Genomic DNA, 27,647 nt, shown 5'->3' with positions numbered 1-27,647 from the left:
ATTCACAAAATACCCTCCTTCCTGAATCATCAGTATACTGTTGGGCTTACAACGCTAAAATACTGGATTCCACTCTTGAGGTGAGCATACAACAAATAGCTCATAAAGTAGATAAGCAACAAGCTTTACAGAATGTCGTATAAAAGAATATTATTGAACATTTACCATTTTATATCTGTTCTTTTTTTTCTTTTACATTATCTACGAATTGGAAGATATGTCAGAATGAAATCAATGTCGCTCACTAGTTTTGATCGTATTGAATATAGAACATCATGTCGAAAAAATTAAAAACGAGATTATGTTTTTTATCTTAAATTAATAAGAATTTTAAATTATCTTTACAATTGTATGCACAGAATATTCGTTTGTTTACAGTGTTGTGATAATGCTTCATATTACTATTAATAATTGTAAAAGACAAACGAAACGTGACTGAAAGTAATAAATAGTGTCTTGATAAAAATAAGCTTATTAATAGTTTTGGGAACATCGTATGTCATCGTTTGTATTGCAAGAAAATCATAATAAAATAGTACAAGAGAAACACGTAACTATAACATATCATTACTACTAAATTGCAAAGATTAACAATGTATGGTATATAATAAACAAGCTAACAGCTGTGTTATACTGAGATTAGATCTATTTTTAAAATATAATTTAATTTTTTTCTCAATTACTATTACCTTTTAATCAAAGACAACATGATACCTTAACTTTATGCATTCGCTAAGACATAAAACAGAAAAGCTAGTTAATTAAAAATATTGAATAGAAAAAAAGACGCAATTTTGTTACACGAATACTTGAATTAGCAGGTAATTCCGAATCAAAGAACGCATTAGAAACCAACAGTAAACAAAAAACAAAACTGAAGAACTTTTGTATATAAATATATATGCTCTAGAATTATTTTATCTAAGCCTTTTTTATGTTACAGTAACGCGAACAGCAATATCGACAGTTTTATGCTTACATAACCCTCGATATTTTAGCATGTAATTATGGAAAACAAGCTTCGATAAGACATAAGACACAAGGTTATTTAGCAGAATTTATAACCTTGAGGTGCATATTTTAATTAGCTCAGTATATCTCTATGATATGGGGAAAGGGAACTTAGATAACTAGCTTGATACATAAAATTATTGAAAACCTTCCAACCCTGTTTTAATTGAGATAGTTTTCTTCTCGGCATCACTTAGCGATCTTGCAATGCTAAATAAAGAAGTGACGAAATGCGTTTTGAAAGTGTTGCAATTGTTAGCATTTATTACATCGCTTATACATAAAATCACAAATTTTAGCGATATTAACTGTAAATTATAACCGAAATTACATTTGAAAATGTTACAATAAACAAATAAATTTCATCGTACCTCTAACTTTTGAATTATTAGAAAACGTATCAACAGACTTTTCAAACTTCGTCCGTAGCGAGTTTCTTCGACCAGACTTCTCTTGTTCGTGTCTCAGTTACCGGACGGTGAAATCTAAACCATTAGTATACATGGTCGTCTGATTTCCAGTTTTGGATAAGAGGGCCGTGAAGTTTAATGAACGTGAGATTTGTCACAAAGTTAATTAACAGTCTTGGTCTTCTTTTTTTGACGATAAGGGTCATGGTGCTATAGCCTCATTCGCATTTGGTAGAACTGCATCGGATGGTTTTTGAACACCTGATTAAAATATTCGGATCTGATGAAATATAGCACTCACACTTGTTTAGAAACTCTCTGTATAATGTGATTATTTTTGAAGATGATAATCTGAAACATTTGCAAGGTGACACTATTTCCAAAACCTGGATTTAATTTTACTGACCAATCATTGACTTCTAAGGTACGGCGCTGAGTAATTATATTGGGGATGGAATTTAAAGTTCCTGGCATTGATCCATTTGGTTCATAAGAACTAGTTATGAATAACCATTGTTTTATATTGTTTATGATACTGGTTAAAAAATTCCATCATAAGTAATTGAAACAGTGTCAGTGTTATTGATGCAAACTCCATTTCCTTAATTACATTTTTTTTTTGCTTCATAGGCCTTTTTACCGTTTCTTTCCGTCATCGCTTTTAAAAATAATATGTTGCAACGAATTATCTTGTCTGTATAAACTATAATAATATCCCTTCTCTGCAAGGCTTCAGAAAGAGAAGAACATTCTAATAATACATCATGTATAAATGACAGATAAAGAAGTAATTATTTCGATGAAATGTATTTATAAGTCCTCTGAAAGTTCATTGAACAAATTTAATCCATTTTTATGAATAAAGTCACTAGTAGACTTAAAATGATAGCACAGAGACATATAACCTTTCCAAACAGCTGAAACAGATTTGAATGAACTTGCAACCCTTTTAGTTCCTAACAAACTTCGAATGTTCTTAATCTCTTCATCTTTGGTCTTCAGGGGTTGACTGTGTGAGGAGTCCCGTTTGTTCACAAATTAACGAAAATTATTAATTTCACGTACTTCAGAAATCACGTGTCCCACTGACAATTCCAAGCGATGATTTAAGTAATGTTATACTATAATATTACGATACTTTCGCAAAGTTCCTTCAGTTACATCAGTTATTTTTCTTAGCTTTACATTGGCAACATCAATTTTACAAATGATGACCCAAACTAAGCACACAGAAACAAGTAAGTGACTACTTTCTTTTTTTTCGCCATTTTATTAGATACTTCAACCAAACCCAAAAGAAAATAAGTTGTCTGTTGTCTTGAAAATGATTTGTTTGTTTTTTGAATTTCGCCCAAAGTTATTCAACGGCTACCTATCTACGCTAACCATCCTTAATTTAGCAGTGTAAGACTAGAGGGAAGGCAGTTAGTCATCACCACCCACCGCCTATTCTTTTGCCAGCGAATAGTCGGATTGACCGCCATATTATAACGCCCCCACGCCAGAAAGAGCAATTATGTTTGGTGCGACTGGGATTCGAACCTCAGATTACGAATTAAGCGTCCTAACCACCTGACCATGCCGGACCTCGAGAATATATAAATAATTTTTATTTCCTCGTCAAGAGGTTATGATATCAAATTTTTTTTCACCAAGAAATAGCTCAGTCACACTTCAGATATGCCGATAATTTTGAAATATATGAACAATGAAGTCACATATTCTTCTAAGACCAAAAATAACTGATATTTTCGAATTAACACAGTTACAAGTAATGGTGAAACAAATGAAGCATTACTGTTAATACTCTTTATACATAAATACACTTCTGTTAACACTTTTATCTATCCTTTTTTAATATTAATCTGATTATAGTGCTATCTAATGTTCAATTTCTTAAACACATAAACCGGCAATTTAAAGTGGTTATATTAATTGAAGTTCCCCTCGTGCAGCAGTAATTCTGAGGATTTACAGCGCTAAAAGCAGGGGTTCGACTCCCCTGAGTGGGCTCAGCAGATAGCCGGATGTGGCTTTGCTATAAGAAAACACACACAGGCACATTAATTGAAAAATAATTAATAAAAATATATAAATAAAGTCCTTATAAAGAGAATTTTGTCCGCTATTCAGATTAGTTTTTCTAGAAATATATTGTATACTCGAATTTATATATTGTATTGTTTGAAATGATGAGTGAGTTGTACCAATGATGAATATTAGTAGTCTGTTCTCTTTATTATACTTTTAAAATTAAACAATAAATTATCCTCTTGTAAACACGCTCAAACTCCTATATTTTGTTTTTTCTTTAATTATTTTTTTTACCTAGTGTTTTCCTCACATCATTACAATGTGTACCTGATTTGCATGTTTGTTTGTTTTTTATCTTTATCATTTAATACTGAAACTTATGTTAGTGAATTTTCTATTTGTCTTTCCTGCAAGAAAAAATCTCTTAAATATCAACTTCTATAACGTTTTAAGAAACAAAAATTCATTCAATGTTTTCAGGTAAAAATAAAATATCTACTATTTCTAAACTACTTGGTTCAGAGACGAATCAAGAAAGGTTTCTAGAAACAGAGGGTTAAAGTTAAGAGCAATGAATCTGCCATTACAGACAAGTGCTTACAATCAGACTTGATCATTTATGATTTGTAAGACTCATTTAAGTCATACTGTAGATTTGCAATTATATATACTCCATAATAGTAAATGTTGATTTGTTCTTTTAGGTTCTTAACCCTGCAGGAGAATTTCACCGTACATGAAACAGCTGTTTATATAGGTACAGTAATCTGAAAGTACATAAAGTGCATTATTTCAATGGCATTTACTGTATATGTATGCTAAGAACAATACATCTCTGTGGTAACCTGTTGCTGATATCATAAACAAGAGGCAACAAGTTAATCCCAATCACATTATGTCAGGGCTTACAGAATATCATCAAGACTGCATAGATTTCTTTGAAGATCTGACTGACAATTGCCATATTTTATATCCAAGAAGCTGCTGTGGTAGTGACATTTTTCAATATTAAGCTACAAGGTAGGTATCTCGAGGTTTTAAGTAAAGCTGCTAATAAACCTAGGAATTTTTATTGGAACTCATAAACAAGTATTCTTTATAAACATAATAAAGGAGAATCAAAATTAATTTAATGCATCACTTCTTAGCTTGCAGCCTGAGCAAATATAATTATTGTCAGAAAACAACAAAATTATAAACCCTGTCATTTTGAAACTCCTTCAAAGGTAATGAGCACATTGTTTTTTGTAACTTATAAGAGGGCAACAAATTGTAAATAATGAAAAAGTAATTAAAAGTTTTAATGATATTACAAAATCTAAAATATGATCAAATGTTTATGCCCTAATAGTTTAGTAGTATTAAAAAGGGTAAACAAGTTCTTGCTTTTATGATCCTGATGGTATGCACAAGAAACACTTTTACAGGGGTATAAAAACTGTTAATGCTGAGTTCCTTTAAATTTTTTCACGAGTAAAAATTGCTGAAGACAGTGATTGTATGACTTATGAAAAGTTAACAAATGTTTGAAAATATCTAGATATTATTATTTTTTACTAGAATTTTCATGATACCAAAACACTGTATTAACATCTCAACAGGACAAAAATCAAATACTATGATTACATAATGCACTAAACTTATACCTCACTAAAAAACAAAATATACAACATGATCACTTCTGTTATGTTTTACCAGATAGGGATGATAATTAACACCTGAAGGCTATAATTGCCTTTCTTCAGGAAATGAAATTCACAACATAATCATTAAAGTAATGGAGTTAAACCCCACTATTTAATAAAGAATGTATCACAACTACTCAAAAAACATGGCTGATTATGACCAGAAAAAAAAAATACATACCAGTACTGTTTGTACACTAAGTCCTGTCTATTGAGATAAAACATTGTACTGTAGCCATCTGTGTTTTAATGTACAGAGAACCCACACAATGGCTATCTATGGAGAGCATACGTCAGCTTCCACTTGATAAATCCACTACCACTGCTTCATAGCCCATGAACACATTAGCATACTTTTTATATGTGACTCCTAAAAATAACCCTCAAAGTTGATAATGAAAACATAAGGGTATGAGCTGTCTTAGATATCATTTTTTTTCAGCTTTAAGAGATTGTAGATTGACCAAATGTTATTAGTTTACATGAGTAATAAATATAAAAAGGTTCAATCATACAGGAGAGATATTCTGATAAAATATGATAACTTTTAAATAGTTGTGTGAAGCAAAATAGAGAAAAAATGCAAATAAACTTTAAGAATATAATATAACAAGCTAGAAACATAAAATCTTCCTCTGAATGCATTAATTGAAATAAAAACTACATGTACTTTGGACTTCAAAGGTTTATTACATGCATTAATGATTAATGATCTAATGATTTCATTCATATATAATTTCAACCAGACAATATGGTGAGTGGATGGTAGATAATATTCTGTACACATTAGACAGAATGTGTTTGTTTTGTTATAGCAAAGCAACAATGGGCTATCTGCTGTGTCCACCAAGGGGAATCAAAACCATGATTTTAGCATTGTAAATTCAAACACTTACCTCTGTCCTACTAGGGAACAGACAATGAACACTTGTATAACAGCTGTTATGGAGTGAATGCCTTTTCTAAGTTAACATTCACAATCTTCATATTATAAAAACTGTTGTTATAACAAACTAGTATTCCAACCACTACTGTAGTTGTTGTATGCCAGTGAGCCTTATAAGCTGTTAAATGCAATGGTAGCCCACATCAAGATCTTATATCAAGGTTAAAATAGCCTTCTTGTTTTCAAATTATATATTCTCTAAAAACCGATTCCTAATTCTTTTAGCTTGTTTCACCTCAGTCAAATACATTAGACTACTGAAGGTTTTTCAATATGTGTAAATGATCATACTTAAATAATTTTAAACCTTTACATCACCATTATTTTCCAATGGGATTCCAAACATATTTATATGTGGTGTCTTTGTTGTTAATATTTGCAATAATTTTATCAAGATACAAATAATACTTGATACTATGGAATAAGAACCAGAATTTCATTTGATTAAGTAAGTGGTTCAAAAGTTGTATCAAGTTTAAAGTTAGGCAATTGAAAACAGATGTTTCATTTCAAAGAGAATAACTGATATTTACCTGTAAGACAAGAGTATTATGCAGTGAAAACAATATTTTATTGTTAAAAAGGCTCCAATGCATACAAAGATTCATTAAAAATCCATCATCATATCATATTATTTACAATAGGAAAATAATTAAATGTTTAAAAAAATTACCTTTCAAAATTATGTGAGAGTGTAGATGTTATCTTGTATAATCATAGATAACTCAAATGATAAAAATATACTCAAAATATTTTAAAAAATTATTCCAAGGTCATATGGGACAGGATTCGAAAGGTCAGTGGGCACTACAATTCTGTCCCCCTGTTGATTTTACTCTCTGACGGTCAGGAGGTGGCTGATGTCCGGAGCATTGCTGATACTCTAGGTGAAAGCTTTTGCCAGGTAACTAGCACTCCTGCTTGTTCCTCCACCTTCTTGGCCATCAATACTCGGGCAGAGCGCTCACCTCTTTCCTTTCGAACTGACTGTCTCTTTGACCATAATTGTCCCTTTACACTCATGGAACTAAAAATGGCCCTTCATCGGTCAGGCAGTACATCTATTGGACCTGATGATGTACATCATGACATGCTGCACCATATATCTCCTGCTTCTCTTGATGTCCTTCTAATTGTCTTTAACCGGATCTGGCAGGAGAATGTTTTTCCTGATGCCTGGCATCAGGCTATTATTTTACCTTTCTCTAAGCCAGGGAAAGATCCCAAGATTTCTTTAAACTACCAATCAATTGCTTTAACTAGCTGTCTCTGTAAGACCTTAGAAAGGATGGTTAATACTCGTCTTGTTTGGTTCCTCGAATCAAACAACCTCCTCTTGTCCACCCAGTGTGGGTTCCGATGACATCACTCCACCACAAACCACCTAATTCAACTTGAAACATCAATCAGAGAAGCCTTTCTCAAATGCCAACATCTTGTTTCAATATTCTTTGACATTGAGAAGGCTTATGACACAACATGGAGGTACGGCGATTTGCGAGATCTCCATACTTATGGGTTACGTGGCCATTTACCCATGTTTATTAAAAAAAATTTAATGGGCAGGAGATTCCAAGCTCATGTGGATTCGACACTTTCCCGTTCTTTTGTACAGGAACTTGGAGTCCCTCAAGGCTGTGTTTTGAGTGTCACACTTTTCAGTATAAAGATAAATGCCGTCACTGAACAATTTCCTCTCACTATTGCGAATGGGCTGTATGTCGATGACTTTCACATCTCATGTCAGTCGTCGAACATGAGATATATTGAGTGGCAACTACAAACTGCCCTCAATCGTGTGATAAGTGGACTGTGGCGAATGGTTTTAATTTCTCTCTCTCTAAAACCGTTTGCATGCACTTTTGCCGCCAACGGGGTATTCACCCTGATCCTGTACTTCAAATCGGTGAAGTTTCACTGCCAGTAATTCCTGAGACTAAGTTCTTGGGGCTTATCTTTGACCATAAGCTGACATTTATACCACACTTAAAGCAGCTATGGGTCAAATGCACAAAAGCACTGAACATTCTCCATGTCCTCTCTCCTTCCAGTTGGGGAGCAGATCGATGTTCTATGTTAAAGGTATATTGTGCTGTTATTCGATCAAAACTTGACTATGGATCAATGGTCTATGGCTCTGCCAGACCCTCGGCTTTGAAGATGCTGGACCCCATTCATCACCAAGGACTTTGACTCTAAACTGGGGCTTTCCACAGCTCTCCAGCTCAAAGTATATACGTTGAATCTCATGAACCTTCTCTGCATCTTCGCCGTTTGCAACTATCATTACTTTTTTTCTTCGAATCTTCTTTCCTTACCAAAGCATCCCACCAGGGGATGTGTTTTCCTTCCTCAGTGGGCAGTACTTTTTCAGAACAGACGATCTGTCATTGCTCCGTTTGGCCTTCGCATCCAGGCGCAATTTGATGATATGAGTCTGTCCTTGAATAACATTGCAGATTCCACAGGTCACCCCATTCCACCATGGCTTATTACAGCCCCCAAATGTGACCTTTCTTTCAGTCATCTGAAAAAGGCAAATACTCCAGATTGGAAGTACCATCATTTATTTAATGAACATCTTTCAAACAATCATTCCATTCCCATTTATACAGATGGTTCCAGATCAGGTAATTCAGTGGGCTCTGCTATGGTTTGCTGCGGTTCAGTGGTTGCATGCAGAATCTCCTCTACAGCTTCTGTGTTCACTGCTGAACTGTATGCAATATCTCTTGTCCTGGATCACATTGAAGCTAGCTGAGCAGTACTCCAACTGCACTATTTATACTGACTCGCTTGGTTCTATACTGGCCCTGGAATTGCTACATGTTGGCTCACACCCTGTTCTTGCTGATATTCAAAACTGACTGGCCCATTTCTTATTAACTGCTACTTCTATCCAGTTTTTCTGGGAACGAGCTTGCAGACAAGGCAGCTAAATCTATCTGCTCCGGCACTATCACCACTGTGCCTATTCCGTACATGGACTATGGTCTTGTATTCAAGGCTCGGCTCCCTGCCAGTCCACTTGGAGTGAGCAATGCAACAACAAGCTTTTTCAAATAAAACCCCATATTGGGCTTTGGCCATCTAGCTTTCTTAATGTTCGGAAGGAGGAAGTTGTTTTAACTAGACTACGCATTGGTCACAGTTTTTTAACTTATCGTTTTCTTTCATCTGGAACTGATGCACCAATGTGTAGTTTGTGTAACACTCAAATCACTATAAGCCACATTTTACTTTTTTGCCATCGTTACGATTCTCAATGACGGCACTATTTTAACCATGTTTTTTCCCAGGGTTTATCTGTAACATTGGACAGTGTCATTGGTGATGGTGACACTGTCCACCTACCTTGATAAAGTTTTTAGTTTTTTAATGGCCATTAATCTTTTTAATCTCAATTAAGTGTTGGATATTTATTCATTACACCTTTTTAATTGCTGTTCTATTTTCACAGTTTAATTTTTTCTAGTTCAATATGACATTGAAAAATGGCCAGAACATTAAATAACTCGACACCAGGACTGGAAAGGCCAACTTCAGATGACTAACGCTGCTGTTCCCGTTAGTCGTCCTGACGAGTTGTTATTCCCATTTTGCTGCATGTCTTTTAAACTTTTATTACTTTACCCTTTGGTTCTGGCCATAATGACACATAACCGGAACCAGGACTGGAAAGACCAACTTCAGGTGAATGACGGTGGTTCTTATACTTACCTGTTAGTCTTCCTGGAGGGTTATGATCGTTACCATTCTGCTACAGGAAGTCCTTTACAACTTTATGGACTGGATGTCAACATTGGTTTTATGCAATTATCTGTATTTAATTGCTGTTTTGTTTTTACCTTTGTTTACTTTTACAAATTTTACTACATTTACTTTACTTTTACCTTTTTACTGGGCATTTGGCTGCTCATTTTTACAATGTTGCTATATGTCTTTTAAAACTTCTATTATTTTACCTATTGATAATGGCTGTTATGATGCATAACCCGGAACCAGGACTGGAAAGGCCAACTTCAGGTAACTGACGGTGGTTCTTGAACTTACCTGTTAGTCTTCCTGGCGGGTTATGATCATTACCATTTTGCTAGAGTAAATACTTTTCAACTTCTTTTACTCTGCTTTCTCTCTCACCATTGTAAACTGGGTGTCAACATTGGTTTTATACTTTTTCTGTTTTTCAATGATGTTTTGTTTTACCTTGATTTCCTTTTCTGTATTTTACTACATTTAATTTATTTTTACCTTTTTACTGGACGTTTGGCGCAGATAGCCTAGCTGCTTTGTGCCATAAAACACTAAATCAATCAATCAATCAATGTAAATCGCACACTTCAGCATTGAAGTGTTTTATCTTGTTACTCTTAGCATGGCTACAGTTCAGTTACATTCATCTCTTGCAAAAAGGTGATATAACTATTTTAATTTCAGGAACTGATCCTAAATCTGTACTGTATGTTTTTTATAAGTTAGGACAGTGTAGGAAAGGTGACAAATGCAAGTTTTCCCCCGCTGATGTTGAAAGTAAGAGTGAAAAGAAGTGTATTTACGTAGACTTGAGAGGTGAAGGTAATGTAGTTTATCTTGTTATCTATGCATCTATTATCTACTAAAAACATAAAGTATAAAGGTCTTTTAAATCAACTGTACGGTTTTCTGTGTTTGCATTATTAGTGTTAAACTACTGAAGTGTTTTAAGAGTTTAAATGACAATCTTCAGTTGTACCTTTTAGAAAATTAATGTAGATAAATCTTATTCTGTTAAGGGTTTATATCTTTCTTTTCAAATATAAAAAGTTTAAATTCTATATTTTTTGGTCAAGATGAATTTTTATTTTATAAATAATTTGGATTTCAATCAGTTAATTATTACATACTGTACTTGATAAACCAGAATAAACATATGATGTCATAGAAGAATATTCCTGCAGCTTTCAAATAGTCAAAATTATTTTCAAAAGTAAAACCACAACAACAAAAGAAACAAAATTCCTGTCTTCGGTATTTTTCATCTTTTCCCTGAGCCTTACATTAAGATCATTTGTTCACATTTATGAGAGCTCTGGGTATCTAATATGTTGACAAACTAAATTACTGCTGCAGTAATATATGATCAGTGTATTGACTATAGAAATTCCCATTATAGCTAAACATGCTACTGGTAAGATTTTCCAGGAATTTAGTTCAATGTTATATACAGACTAATTCTAAGGAAATTAGATTCATGGGTTTAGCCACTGATTTCTTCTTCTTTTCAGTAGATCAATGTTTCCAAGTAAGAATGTAATCAATGAGAAGACATTTGGACTCTCTGTTTTTCTGTTTTTTTAACACTTTTTATTTTAGTCTGTCATATTCCACACCATTTCAAGAGTTTTAGTTTTCCACTACTTTTCATGCTTCCAAGTTGTTTGCTTTGGGAGAGAATTGCTCTTCTCATACTTTTGTTTCTGTTGATACCAGTTCTACCAGGGGACTGGTACATGTTGATAAACTTTACCACACCTCAAATATGGTTGATATACCTGTAGTAGTTGTGACTCATATGCCATTTGTGTGGCTTTACTCTTATTTACACATGGGAGAATTGAGTATTTCGTGTCATTAATGTATGGATTTTGGTAAGTTAGATATTTATATGTCCTTTATCATCTAAGTTATTTTAAATGAATTATAAATAAAATGTTGATTGTTACTTGTGTTATTACTAGATAAATTTAATCATTTTGCAAGTACGTTAACGTTACATCCTTTGTGGTCTCAAAAGATTTCATGGCTTTGTTAGTTCATTATGAGTAATTTAACTAGGTATGTTTAGGCCTAGATTGTTTGTAAGTTGCATATTATTACTACTAGTAACATATAATTATTTTATTTTTCAAAATTGTTAATTATGTGCTTAACCATTTTCTTTTCATAATCCACAATTTAATATTCTTCCCCACAGTGTCCACTTTATTGATATTTATTGCTCTAAATCATGTTTTCCATTTCAGGACTTTCCTGTTTGTTTGGACAAACCTCAGTTCTTTTACTCTATGAGAATTTGTGCTCTTCTCTCTATGAATAACTAGATAATGTTTGCTTCTACTCAAAGAGGGAGAATTCCTAATGGGTGGGGGAATTCATTCTTAACTCCTCTCAATAACCCATTCATTTGGGGTAGTTTTCTTCTTTTTAACCTCATTTGGGCCTAGCCTTCTCCTTTTCAGGTTTGGAGCAAGCAGTTCACATGTTCTTCACCTCACATTTCTTACAGTTAAATGTATTCTATCTTTGTGGGGATGTGAACTATGGATCAAACTTGTATGTATTCACTTTAGTGGGAACTGTGAGATCAGTGAAACTTCTCACCCATACACACTGCCTGCATCCATATACTAGTAACAACATTTACTAGTTCATGTCTTGCCTTACGTATTGTATGTTATAAAATGTTTTTCATTTTAAGTTGAATTTTCTTCATCAGTGAAACTTGTGATTTCTTTGCTAATGTGATGTTAACGTGCATCTGCTTACAGAAGAACTGAGTCATTTAACCAATCAAAATAAGTGTTTGTGATAATTATTTTAGCAATCAATCAAAATTATGATTAAATCAGTTGTCATGAAAATAATAAAGTAATTGAAATTAATGTTTCCAGTTATTCCAAATATCCATATGATCAAAATATTTGTTAGGTACAAACTTACATAAGAGGCAGGTGTGGGGATGCTTTGACTTCCATTGCCATTAAATTTACTATTCCTGTCATTGTTATTGCAAAGCAACATAAGCTATCTACCACTGCACCAATTTTGAACCATTGACTGTCAACTTTCTGGCTATTTAAATAATTAGGTGTAAATTTATTGTATTTTGATTTTTTTCTCACACTGTGTGATGTTTTTGCTTTACAATTGTATCACTATTATTTAAAGTTGTATTAGTGTGAGCAGATCTAGGACAGGAGCCCAAGTGGTCCAGTCTTTCATATTTTTAGTATTTAATAACTGTATTCTTCAGTTCTGTATAAGAGAATGCAGGTGAGGTGAAGGGATCCATAGGGGTAAACATTATGCACATTTTTCAGAGATTAATAATAATATTGTTTAATATCATATTTAAATAGACATTAATTTAAGGTAGCGATCAAGGGAGTTGAAACCTTATCCTTTCTAGCTCTTCATTTTTTCTTTTTTGAAAAGTAATACCTGTATCATTTAATGTTTTTATCTGTGGGAGTCTTAACTCCTCCCTCCATTTCCCCCCTTAATTTAATTAGGAAAACATTCAATAGTATTGAAAATAAATATCAGGTTTCAATATCTATTTGATTGGTCTATTAATTACCTTTATTATTATTTATTTGAATTTACTTTATTTTGAATCTGTAACAGTCAGGTGTAGCTTCAGCCATTAACTTATGAATACAATGATATGAACATCAATTGAATGTTTCCCTGGTAAATTATCAGGCCTTGGCTTTTTTCCAGAAATTAACAGTGTGCATGCATTCTAGACTTTATGGAGATTTGTGTTTGTTAAAGTTAGCGTTATTTTTTGGAATTTATAATGCACAGTAGAGGGGTTTGGACATATTCATTGTTGGTTGGTTAGCTTGGCATTTTATGGTGCAAAGCAACTAGGCTGTCTGCACCAGACATTTTGGTAATGAAGTTATAAAAATTTTACCTTTTTTTCTCTAAATGGTAATAAAAAACTTTATTTCAACCCCAATTTTGAAATAACTATTTATGGTTATTATTTCTTACATCATTTGTAGCCCTTATATTTATGACACCTGTAGCTCTTGTAACATATGCCTACTTTAAAATCTGTTTTTCATTGTTTGAAAGTTATAATGTGACAAATGTTTTAGTACTGTTGATATCCAAAATAAGTAAAAATGCAAGTGACAAAAAAGAATTGAAAACAGACTGATGTTTGCAAACACTAAAATGTGAATATAGGTGTAGACATGGTTTTCCTTTCAAAATATAATAATTTATTTCAATTAAAGTTTTCAAATGTTTGTCTAACTGTTTTTTCTAATTGATCACATTAGTAGAAATAAAGATATAGATTTTAAATTGTTCATTACAACCTATATGAACTAATAATAATAGACTTTTTTTATTAATATTATCACTAATTACTTGTAACACATAGGTTTTATAAATAAAAAAAAAACATTGAATGTAATGTACACTTATTAATTAAACTACTAGAAGTCTAACTAGACCCCCTCTTCATAAAAGAAAGAAAGAGAAACCATTCTTGCTATGATAACAATTGTTGAGAAAGTTTAAATATGCTTGGATATAGCACATAGACTATCATGTGTTGATAAAGTTAAAATATAGGTTGTTTCTTATAGCTTTGTAAAGTTTCTTTTCTGTTCCCTTTGCTGTGAATTCTGAATGTATTTGTGTATAAAATTATATATATTTTAAAGCTATAGTTTTAGTTTTATTCAAAGAGAAAATATATGATAACTTTGCATAAGGTAAGCTTATACAGTTTAAAGATGGGTTGAACTGATAACAAATCTTATTAAAAGTGTAACATGATAATGAATGTATAGTGTTTGGAAAAAGTTTTGTCATCATCAGGTTTAATAATATACCTATACACTGAAATGTATATTGTATGAAGCAAAGAGGTTGCATAACTTGAGATTGCTTAAAGCATAATAAAGTTATTTTGTTGATGCTCTGTTTATAATTACTGTTTTTACTTTTTTAATAAACACATTATGATTTTATTAAGTTGCAGGGTTTGTAAACATATTTTTTAATATGTTCACCAAATAAAAAACTGTCATCAAATTGTACAGGTTTACTATTTAGTGAATATGGTAGAAAATTGCAAAATATTGTGATGTTGCAAATATTTATTAAATGACAACTGTTAAAAAGATGAAGGCTGTCATGTGAAATTAAGGGTAATTTGAAAATTAGTGAAAAAAACAACCCAGAGTGAAAGAAAAAATTAACAATTATACCACGTTAGAATAATACAGTGGTTGAAAAAAAGTTAAGAAGTAAGCATGTGTCTTTTTTGTATGGGTTGTAAAAAGGTGTGGTACTAATGGGTTGAGTGTAATTGATCAGTTCAAGGAATCAGTTATTATTTTCCACAAAGTAGGGTACACAATTATTATCTAATGAGATTATTAGGGATTTAGTAACAAAGAAGGGAAGAGGAACATTATTTAATGTTGTCCTTTGTATAATTTTTGCTTCTTTGACAAGTACTCTCAACTGGTGGTAATAAATACAAACTGTAGATATTTAAACCCTGATTTGTGCTTAAACAGAACTAATTTACAGAAATTGCAAACTTGTTAAGCATTTTTAAGAAGAAACTCCCCACTAATATAGTAAGTTCAAATACAAAAAATCAAGATTTTCTAATTTGTTTACTATACCACTTGGATGGAAAGTACCCAAGTTATAAAAGACTTCTATTTAATGTTGTTTTTAAGCATTAAACAGACAGAAAATACATTTTTGTCATTTAAAAACTTTAACAGACCCTTAAATAAACTTGACAGTCAGACATGTATAGATCATATATAAATTTGTAACTGTAAAAGGTGATGCATTTGGTTTGTTCTCTCAAAACATCTCAGTGATGGTATACTTAACATGTGGTGAAACTTGTGGTTACCATGAAACACATTCATCTATTTAAAAAAACTGATACTGACACTCATAATGTATAAATATTAAAAACAGACTTATTTGTGAGCTTTCTGATATTTTAGTTATTAAACTTTCGATATTCCAGTTGGTAACAAATCATTTTGTATCATAAATTTAATACATGTTTAGTTTACTAACCTGACTGTATTCAAAAAGTATTATCTTCCAAACTGACTTACTAAAAAAAGTAACTTATCTTAAAAGACTACAAACTATTATGGTATTATTTTTGAAATAGAAATCCTGTAACCCAAGTATCTTTTGAAAGGTTGACTTTTTTCTTCAGATGCAAAATGGGTGTGGTGGTATAATTGTAGAGTGATATATATATATTTGGTTTTCCAGGAAACATTTTTCTATGAACTATTGTAAGCGTTTTATTTCTGGTACAATGTAGCCTTGGGCAAGAGTGTATGTGAAAAGGTGTTATGGATATTTTAGTTTAGAAATGGCTAAATATGTGAATATATATAAAATTGTCCTTAGGTGTTTAAGTGAAATAAATATGACACCTGGAGATTGACTGATAAAAATATACTAATCAGTTTATAAAAACAGGTATGAAAAATTATCTTAAATGGTAAGTTTTAGGACATTTGGTCTTCATAAAACTATTTAATGAATAAAGTTACTTTTCTGATAAAACCAATGACTGTCGATCATTGATTCCAGGATCTGTGTTAATTATGAAAGGTTTAACAGTATTTAGATGAGCAATCCAAAGTAACACTAAACTTTCAAATAGAATTTCTCTTATTATTATCTATCAGTTTCAAACATTTCATGGATTTTGAAGAAACATTTTTACCTTCTACGGCTCAATCACTGCCATAAATGGATATTTCCTGAAGTTCTTGTTGCCTCCTTCTAAAAAAACAGAACTCTAAAAGGTATCCTTGTTCACAGAAAAGTGAATAACATCCTATTCAAAAATGAGTGTCGTCCATGCAGTGAAGCCTTTTGTCAAACCTGCAAGTTCATGAAAATCACTAACTCATTTTCTGACATGTACAAACAGAGAAACTTTATATAAAGAAATCAGTTGTTAAACAAAAAACACCATTTTTATTACACAGTGTAAAAAAATGCAGTCATCAATATGTATCACATAAACAACCTTTAGAGAACATTTCAACAACCATAAATCTTCTATTAACACTGAAAATGATCTCCCAGTTGCTCAACACTTTTACCAACCCACTTGGGTTATAGGATTTACCATTTCACTTCTATCAAGACTTCTTGAACCTCGGTGTTTTTCTATCATGAATGATATGTTTAAAATGCTTTACGTTTCTCAATGACCAACTAACTGTTAGAGTTGTAAGAATTATTGTTGCTTTTCTGTTGCTCTAATTCTGAATTTTTACTGTATGATATATATAGTAAATATATATGATAAAAACTTATTTTAATTTTTTTTTAGTGATAATATAATCATTTTTAAACAATCAACTTAACTGCATACAATAGTAATTCTTGTGTACCTACTCTTTGAGTTTTTGCTCATGCCACTAACCTTGAACTATTTCCCACCTAAATCACATGTTTTCACATGAATTCCATTAGTACAGAACACACTCTTCATGTAATAATATCCCTTCACCAGTAGGAAGGTCGTACATCCTCCGTGCTCATGGGTCCCTACAAGAACTTGCACTTGAAATTATCTTTATATATGCAAAAACGGCTCGTTTGGGTTGAGAAAATATTTTACATAGAAGGTCGAAACGTTATTCGCTCTTCTATGTAAAATATTTTCTCAACCCAAACGAGCCGTTTTTGCATATACATTTCTCAACAAGTGGGTTTCTCGACATCACTGAAATTATCTTTGTTCATAATTTATGCACATTCATTTTTTAATTTTGAAAGATTTTGTGCAATCTTTATGATTCATTCATTAATCTATTTTATCAAGTTGCTATCTTTATGATAATATGACTTTCATGAAATTTATAATTGTTTCATTTCATGGTTTCTGTGCAAGTGAGATCTATTTGTGTGTGACACCCTTTTCACTGTCATTTACATTCCCCAGTCTTCCGTACATGACTTAAGTCTTGCTCCACTCATTTGCCATGAGGTCTTCAACACGCTCATCTTTCATTGGAGTCTTGGGTGGAAGTTTCTTTCCATCACTTTATCATGTCTTTACTCTATCATCTTTACCATTCCTTGACCCATGTACACTTGTTATTTCATAAATTCCTCTTCTCACTTTCTCTGCCTCCTCTGACCATACTCTCCCCCCAGGGGGTTATCCTTTGTCTATTCTACTGGAAGCTACCTATAACCTTTGAACCTAGTTGACTTGGTTCCTGTTGAATTGCTTTTTTTTTTATCTTTTCTACTCACTTCCTAACCAACCTTTTCATCACTTTGCTTTCTACCCTTTGTCTATCGTCTCTTCCTCCTATTTCTCTTTCCCTATTGTGTTTTTCTTCTGTTTTCTGATCCTTAGCACCATTGTCTTAATGACACAATGTCAGAGATCTTGACTTTAAATGCCTTATAGAATGTTATTTTTCCTTTTATGGATTACTGTTCTCACCTCTTTGTTGAACCCTGAATCCTGGAGACTAATATCTTCTCTTTGTACTTCTCTAAACCACTTCTGATGATTCCCTTGTTCCAAATAAAGGAATTTCACTGTTTTAATAGGTTGTTTTCCCACAACCTTTAAATTAAGGTGGTCCATATCATGGATACCTTTCATCACCTTACAATAATCCCATCATCACAATGCACACTGTTTTGAGGTTCTACTTTTTGGCATGACTCTTGCTCCTTATGTCTCTAGCCATGTTATGAGGGCTTTAACTTGCTACATTTTCTTTTTTATTCTGGACACATGGCTGCATTTTGCTTCTACCTTTTCTACAGATACATTCATTATTAATTAAGAAACAATTTCTCTGAAAAGGTATATCTTAATTTTTGGGTTGTTTCTGATTCTTACATTTGTTCCTTTTCTCTCCACTCCTTATTTGGGCTCATCCATTTTCATTTGTTTGCAAATTATGGAATATCTGGTTACTTGAGGTCTTTTGATTCAATGGTCACATAACGAACGGCCTGGCTGTATACACCACCTTGCTTGTGTTATTCATTTCTGTATGTGTTCCCTGTCATTTTTCCTTTCTCCCTCCAAGTGTCTTGCTGAAGTTCTGTAACACCCCTTGTCAAGTTCTGTTGATAGCACAGTATTGACCAGCTCTTTCTTGGTTTCCTCCTTTTCCAACTTTCTTTATTACTATTTCATCTGGGAATGTTGTCCTTTATTGTTCACATGTGGGATTGTCCATTTTTTTCTCAATGGGCACTTTCTTATGTTGTATTGCCCTTTTTTCATACTGCTTGATTCATCCTTTCACTCTAGGATCCCAAACACTGTTGGTAATGGTCTGTCCAGATGATGAACTCCTTCCTGTACAGGTAGTTCTGGAACTTTTTAATGGTAAGTATGATGGCTAGACACGCTCATTCAGTAACAGAGTAGTTCTCACTACTTAACAGCTTTTTACTTGTATATATTACTGGAAACAGTCCATCTCTATATCATTGTAAGAGCACTTTCCCAATTTCAATGACTGAAGCATCAGCCTAAGCAGTCAATAGTTTGTTGAAGTCTGGAATGCAACCAGGTGTTGTCATTTCTACTTTACTTTGTTCGATAAGCCTTTCTTGGTCAGGTTAGTCAATGGTGCACTAATTTTAACATAGTTTGGGATGAATTTCCTGTAATATCAAAATAAATCCAGAAAGGATCTGACTTGTTGCTTTTTAGTCAGAGCTAGTGTATCTTGTATTTGGAATACCTTCTTTTCCATGGCTGTCTTTCAGTCCCAACACATAATATGCAGTGTAGCACTTGGATGGTCTGATGGTGAGACCTGCTGCTCTCATATGTTGTAACAGCTTTCTACATTTCTTTATATAGTCTTCCCATTTCACAGTATGTGTCAGGATGGCATCTGCATAGTGCTTGATATTGGTGGTGTTGCACAGCATCCTCCTTATCATGCAGTTGAATGTTTCTGCAGAGTTGACTTGGCACCTGCTGAAATTGGTAACATCCATCTAGTATTATAAATGCTGTCTTCTCTGTAAATCCTGTCTTTATTAGGATTTGACAATAACCTTTACTGAGATTGATCTTTGAAGAGAACCTGACCTGATGGTTTCTAGGTTTACCATAGTTTCAGAGTTGAACTTCATCACAAGATTCAGCTTTTGGAAATTTATTTAGAAACAGTTAACCTATCTCTAATTTTTGTGATTAAAACTGGTAAATGGTAGGCTGAATTTGAAGGCTTAACAATTCCAGCTTCCAACATTGCCTCAGCTTCCTGCTTTGTAAGGCATCTCATTGCATAAGGCATCTGAAAGGGCTTCACTTTAGCTGGATGCCATGTTGTTGTATTGCACAAGGCCTATTTTCCTGGTCTATCCATGAAGATATCTCTCCTCTTTCCATTCTTTTATCAAAATTTGACATGATTATATATCATGTAATCTCCATGCTATTTGCACTTTTACTATAGTTGTGCACATATTGGTATTTATTTCCACTGTCCTTCTCATTTTCTTCTAACACAACTTACCACTGTGTAATCATGGCTGTGGCTTACCAAATGTTATACACTTACTTAATAGTAATGTAAATTTATAGGTGTGTTGGACTACGAAATTTTCTACAGTAAGTATCTCTGACTTGCTGGCAGTGAAATTGACAAAAAATGAACAACATGCACTCCACTTGTTTTTTAAAATAATATATGTTTGAAACAAGTTAAATGTGTGGATTGTAAACACAGTGTTCAATAGTCTCAACATCAGTGAGTTACAAAGTAAATTAATTAGTAACACTACCTGCACTAAACAGTCTTATATTCAAGTTGGTATAATGTTTAGACAAAAGTTTTCTCTGAATACTTTGTTATTACATTATTATTGAATGATATCATAATTTTATAAAGTTATATTTCCTGTACATAAATCGTTATCTGTATGCATTCATAATGTTACATCTTGCTCTATGTAATTTATAAAACTGTGTTCTCTGTGTGCTTTATAATATATTATTGTATTATATCTGATTTTTATAATTGTGTCATTACATTCTGTGTACTTCAAGAGGGCAGCTCTTGGGTCTAACTTGACAAGAATTTCATTTTAAGCATTTTTGGCTTGGAAAAAGAAAAAGAATTTTATTCTCTGTCTATCCACACTTCAATACAAGTTTACTTATTGAATTTCATATTTTGTACTTTTTTTTATGTTTATGAAGGATGGTATACTTTTAAAATATTTTCATAAAAATGTACAAAAGTTGGTATCATTGTTTAAAGTTGTTTAGATTTTTTATACACTAGACTTTATTGTCTTACAACAGTTTAGATCTTTATTACATTCTTTTAATGAAAACGTGTGTAAAGTGTAACAGTTAATACATAAATTTGGGAAATAAGTACATACACATATATGTAAGTATAAAAGACATTGTGTACAAAAATCTTTATTCTTGTCTAATTGCACGTATGTTCAATATTTAATTGAAATATATTTTGTAAGCATAGTATCAACACAAAACAACAACATTGTTTTGATTTGTAGATAGCAGAGAAGAAGGAAAAAGCTGAAGTGGAACAGGACAGGAAAAAAGCAGAGTTTAAAGCTGGTCATCACATTGGTGTAAGTGATATTGTAAAACTGTATGACTGTCATCATATGATGAGTATTATTAGTAAGTTAAAGTTTGTTGACCATCATCATGGTGTAATTATAATAGATGAACTCTACTGGTCACCCTTTAATTTAATGAAATATAACTACATGTTATCATCTATTGTAAATATTGATATTGTTTGATTCACATAAGAAGTAAGTGATCAACAGTTTGTAAATATTGATATTGTTTGATTGACGTAAGAAGTGATCAACAGTTTGTAAATATTGATATTGTTTGATTGACATAAGAAGTGATCATCTATTGTAAATATTGATATTGTTTGATTGACGTAAGAAGTGATCAACAGTTTGTAAATATTGATATTGTTTGATTGACATAAGAAGTGATCAACAGTTTGTAAAATCATTCTTGAAATTACTGATCATCACTGTTATATAAATAATAATATATTTATTTTAAACATAGCTTGTACTTTGCTTAAGAAAAGGTAAGCTCACCTTAAAAATAGCAAGATAACTTGATGTAGAATTATTAATGAGTGTTGTCATAGAGCATATTTAAACTTGTCAAGTTTATTCTTTTCATTGTTAAGTACGTTTATCTGAAGAGTAAACTAGAATCTTCATAGTTATGAGTCTTCAAACAGCTCAGTGGACGAGAGATGTTTACATTCAACCCAGACTTGGCTGTAGAAGGCTGGATGGGTGAAGATGATGCAGCATATGATCTATTTCCTCGAGAAGATAGCAAGGTATTGATATTTCATCTATTATCAAAGCATGAGGTCTTGTTTGTATGCTATTTTATCTCTTAAGGATTTTCATGGAAATGTTAAGGAATGTTGCTTAATTAAACAAAATGTGTTTTATCCAGTTCATCAATAACATTTGATATCAAAGTTTGTTTCTTCAAAGAGAAAAAAAAAGTTGTACAGTGAAACATTTATATATTTTTATTTCTGTCTCCACATTACAGGCTGTGGTATCACAAGGATGTTAGAAGAATTCTCTTTATACAAAAAAAGACATAATTATAATCTCTCTCTTTTTTGATTAATACCAGCAAACTTGGTTATTAGTGTTGACACATCAGTGAACAGTTTTTTGTCTTTTTGTAGCTGGGAAATTGAAAATTGATTTTAAAAGGCTTTTATAGTTTTGGAGGAAATAAAAATATACATTTAAACTCAAACCAAAAGTTTAAAAAATACATATATTAATTTGCTTTCATGGTTAAAAACATGAAATAAATACCTCATTTAAAATATTTTATGAAAAGTGAATGAAATAATGAACAAAACTGCCTCTGGATATTGTATTAAAGAAAGGACATTAGGTGTTTAATGAGTCAGTTTACAAGCATTGTAAATGGTGAACTTTCTTCATCAAATGTGAAGTTTTAAGTCAAGTGCTAGAAAAGTTAATTACTTATGAAGAATCAGTTCTAGATTTTTCTTAACTGGAAAGGGGGGCAGTGAGACATATGCTGGGATTAAATCTAAAATTATGGTAAAACTAAATTTGTGGGCAATACTAGCTTTGGGGTTGGAGAACTATTTTAGCTCCCTCCCACTAGTGCTAGTTCTGTTAAGAAATATAATTGTAGAATTAATATATATAAATATTACTTTTAAATTTTGTCTATGCTAACGTGTATGAGATATATTTATCATAAAATTTGAGGGCATTGGAACATATAAAAATTTAATCTTTGTAAACTTTCTTTGCAGTTGCAGAACTGTGATTCATATCTGGAACTAACAACTGAGACCTTTATCCTGCAAGCAAATGTAGGATTAACATTGTTACCTAATCTTCATGAAGTGAACAGAAGAAAAGCAAACCTATATGGTAAGGAGATGTACTCAGTATCAAGTATGTATTACATTAAGAAAGTAACTGTTATAGTTGTGCCTTAAATTTAATTCAAGTGTCTGTTGAAGTAGGAAAGTTATTGTTAAGGTTTAATATGAAGTATCTATTTTAATAAGAGAATTGTTGACAAAATTTTAAAAAGTATATGTTATAATAAAATGAAGTTAGTACATAATATAAATTAGCTGTTAAAATAAGATTTTGTTAAAAACCATTATTATCAACTGTAATAATAATTAATTTGTATTTAATGCTTATTAATTTAAAAAACAGATGTTTAGACTTATTTAATGAAACCACAAATATTTCATTTTTAGAAAAAATCATGACATTGAAAATGTTAAAGGTCTGTCTGTAAAAGGTAGTTTGCAAATTTTTTACAGATACTAAAAAGCCTGAATGAAGCTTATAACTAATAAGAATGATAAATGTATTGATATATGTAAAAATTATATATTTGCTTTGTTAGTTATTGTCAATGTTTCAAAATGTGTTGAGAAAAATCAGGAAAGATTGTGTTGATTAAATATCATATAGATAATTATATCAGTAATTGTTGGTATCGTTGTTAGTGGTATTTTGTACTAACATGGTGTTCATTATTGTTTTATTCAATAAATTTGTAGGAGAGGAGGGGAAGCTCCCTGAAGCAGCTGATTGAGAAGATCATCAGTAGATGGAGAAGCTGCTGCTACAGTAGATGGAGAAGCTGTTCCAATCAATGAAAACCTATTTGATGAAGAATTGGATGTGGAATAACCAATGTGTAATAAGTAGAAATCCTATAAAGTTACAATGTCTGAAACTTAACTGTAGTGTGTGTAACTGAACATTGACAGTGACTTGTGTCTCCCAGATTCTTCTTAAAGATAATTTCAAGATTGTTTTACAAAGTGCTGACCACAGATATGATCTGTACCACTAGTAGATGTCTGCTCTTCATTTATTTATTACTTACCTACCTACAGCTGAACATTTTTTGTTAATAGTTAAAAACAACAACACATTCTATTGAACCTGATGTTTTGTTCAAAGCAAGTTACCAAGTTTGGTTTAAGCAATTTATTGCTCAATGCAGTGATTAATATAGTGTTTCTAGAATTGATATACTAAAGTTACCTTAAAAACAAAAATTGTATAAGATTGATAAAATGTTTTAAGTAAAACAAGATATAACAGGAGTAAATGTGATTTTTAAAGAGCAATAATTTTTCTATCTTTAGGAATTTGGTTGTGAAATGTATATTTTTCATTGAATATCTTGTTATAAATATTCATTATTGCAAAATAAATGGTGAAAAAATGAAGCAGTGTGAGTTTAATTCATTGATTGGCACACATCAAACAGTGTTTTTAATTTTTGTAAATGCATAGTTGTATTTATTGAATACAAAAAAATATTTAATCAACTTTCTACAAAAATCACAGAAGGATATAAACAAAAGCAAACATAATGCATTTCTGACAGTTAAATATAAATAACAAAAATAAAAGCAGATGTATTGATATTTAACCCACACAGTGTGTCTGCACTGAATTACTAAGCTCAGATTTAGACCTTGAACATGGACCAAGAAAACAGTGAGAGAGTTTGCAACTGATGAAACTACATTCTAATCATAAAAGTAATACAGTCTGAACACTATATTTAGTTTCCTATGCTCATAACTAGATATGTTTTTATTTCTGATCTGTGTAAAAGACTTGCTTTGATCAAAGGTTAATATTAATTCTATACCAATTTCTTGTGATATCCTGATCAGTTTTTAATTTAATTATATTTACAATAACATCAAGTTAATGCATACATATTTTACAGATAATTGAATGTTACTAAAAGTTATTTCTAGTCCATGTTCAAGGTTTGAAACTGAGCCTAATCCCCAAACTTAGTAATTCAGTTTTTAAATGTACAAATAGTTTTTCTGTATATTTTTATTTTAATTATGGAATTTTAAGCACAATTCTAACAGAGTAAACTGTGAAACCTGAATACATTTATTTAATGGTTTGTCTTATTTTATTGCAAACAAACAACTACTAGATGAAATAGTTTCAAACTTCAAAATTATTTTTATGAATTGTATAACTTGCCCAAATAAAAGTTAACATTTTTATACTGAAACCATATTTCAGACAGGTATTTACCTCTTCTCACCTCAAAGCTGTTTCAATCTTGATTTGCTCTCTAAACATTGCAAAAAAAAAACTTTTCACCTAGCTCATCAGTCTTTTAAAACATGTATTGATCGTGCAACTACCTTCCAACAATCCTACTGTACCAGCACAGCTAATGCAGTCTATTATTCTAGCACAACCCTCACGTTCAAGAACTGTCATATTCAAACAAGAAACACTGGCAAATCAGTGGGGAAGGAAGTGGTTGAAGTGAGGCAAGTATGTATCAATACACATTGTCAGGATTAGAAAATGTTAACTTATGAAATGGTCTTACTTCTCACCCCACTTTGAAAAAACTAGAGGGGCAGATGAACATGCAAAAACACAAAATCAAGCAGAAAGTTATCACACTGAAAGAACTGGTGTGCAAGATTAAAAACAGAAGTCACATCTGTGTGGTATAGAACTATTTCTCAAATGGGTATGTTCTTTACCCAGTAAAGAACACAGTACCACAAAGTGGGAAGAACAGAATGGGCTAGCACCTACTTGCATTGGGGAAAGACATACGATACCAAATCAGTATAAGTGTTGGAGAACAAGATTTGAATACCATGACAAAGTTGGAAAAACTAGTGTGGAAGTGATAGCAACTCGTATAAGTGCCAATTGTACATCTTCAGGTTACACTGCATTATGACAAGTGCAATCTATCCAGTTGAAACACCTCATGAGATACTGTAAGCAACAAGTGCAGCTTATCTAGTCAAAATGCTTTGTATCAGATATTGTGAGCAATAATTACAGTCCATCCAAGCTAAACAGCCAGAGAAAATACCTTTGATATGCAGCTGTGTTATGAGGATACATATAAATATAAATACATATTTTTACGAGTGTGAACAAGAGAACTGTCATAACTGGCTCATTGTCAGCATACATATTCTACTTATGTCACTTATGCAGCAAAAAGTACCAAACATAATGACAGTGAAACATATAAAGGTATAAGAGAGGCTAGGACTAAAGGACCATGAAGGGTACATGAACAGACCAAGTACAATCTGCTCAGGCAAAAAACGTCCAGGGGAAGTGTCTTGGAATACAACAAATAATGCCAAGTGAAGTACATCTGGGTAAAAATATCCAGTGGAAGAACTTTACATGAGTTTGCAAGATCAACAAGTGCAGCATGCTCAGGCAGAAAACACCCAGGGGAATTGTCTTCGAGATAAAATATTATGGTCAAGAGTAATCCACCAGGAAAAACATCTAGAGAAAGCATTTTAGGATATGCTAGATAATGCCAAGTGCAGTCCATCCAAGCAAAAAACATCCAGTGGAAGTACCATGCATGAGAACTATTTGATCAACAAGTGTAATCTGCCCAGAGAATCACCTTAGATATACAATACTGTGGCCAAGTGAGGTCTACAGGGAAAGACATCCATGGAAAGCATCTTAAGATGTGTTGGATTATGTTAAGTGCAGTCCATCCAGGCAAAAATTTTTCAGTGGAAGTGCTTTGCATGAGAACTATTTGATGAACAAGAGTGGTCTCCCCTGGTAACACCCAGGAGGTAGCACCTTTGGTATAAATATGATCTGGTCAAGTGCTGGTATAAAAACATGCAGAGGAAGTGTCTTGGGTTAAGACAGATTATGTCAAGTGCAGTCCATCTGAGCAGAAAATATCCTGTGAAAACACCTTTCATAAGAATTTTGTGAGCAACAAGTGCAGTCAACCTGAGCAAAAATGTTCAGGGGAAGTGCCTTGGATCGTGATTGTTATATTACAGTGTAATCATTGTTCAGTATCACAGTAAGAATAATAATGCTAGCCCTCTTGTTGTTGAGTGGATACACATAATCTACAAATTCAATTTTAGTTTATTGTACAAAAACTACTCAGGAGGAATCTTCCTTGGTCCACCACTCCAGGAAGTGGAAAGGACTCCTCTACTCCACTAGAAGAAAAGGGAATGGAATACATGTTGGGGAGTCCAGAGGAATGACACAGCAGATACAGTGATATGGGTGTCTGCAATTCCCTATACAGAAAGACCCTAATTATAGGAGCCATGAGTCAGTAGGGATAGGCAAAAATCCTTATCTGCTTTTCTCCACAGGCCACAGTTGTCCAGAAAAATAACAAACCTATAAACTATGAAAATG

General features: G+C 32.3%; 1 long non-coding RNA gene across 8 annotated transcripts; it reads left to right on the top strand.

Annotated features, from left to right (window-relative positions):
• The first annotated feature begins 9,621 nt into the window (after positions 1–9,621).
• On the top strand, positions 9,622–24,022 carry LOC143247491 (uncharacterized). Of its 8 annotated transcripts, XR_013026581.1 has the most exons (6): positions 9,622–9,779; positions 10,562–10,661; positions 21,402–21,479; positions 22,106–22,228; positions 23,207–23,327; positions 23,978–24,022. It is a non-coding gene; the product is annotated as an uncharacterized LOC143247491 (long non-coding RNA). The 8 variants fall into 8 exon arrangements; XR_013026583.1 differs by lacking the exon at positions 22,106–22,228 and having other exon boundaries at positions 23,978–23,993; XR_013026578.1 differs by lacking the exon at positions 23,978–24,022 and having other exon boundaries at positions 22,124–22,228; positions 23,207–23,513.
• The last annotated feature ends 3,625 nt before the right edge of the window (positions 24,023–27,647 follow it).

Source organism: Tachypleus tridentatus, chromosome 3 (assembly GCF_004210375.1).
Source record: "Tachypleus tridentatus isolate NWPU-2018 chromosome 3, ASM421037v1, whole genome shotgun sequence".
Lineage (NCBI taxonomy): Eukaryota > Metazoa > Arthropoda > Merostomata > Xiphosura > Limulidae > Tachypleus > Tachypleus tridentatus.
This window is presented reverse-complemented; position numbering and strand designations above follow the sequence as displayed.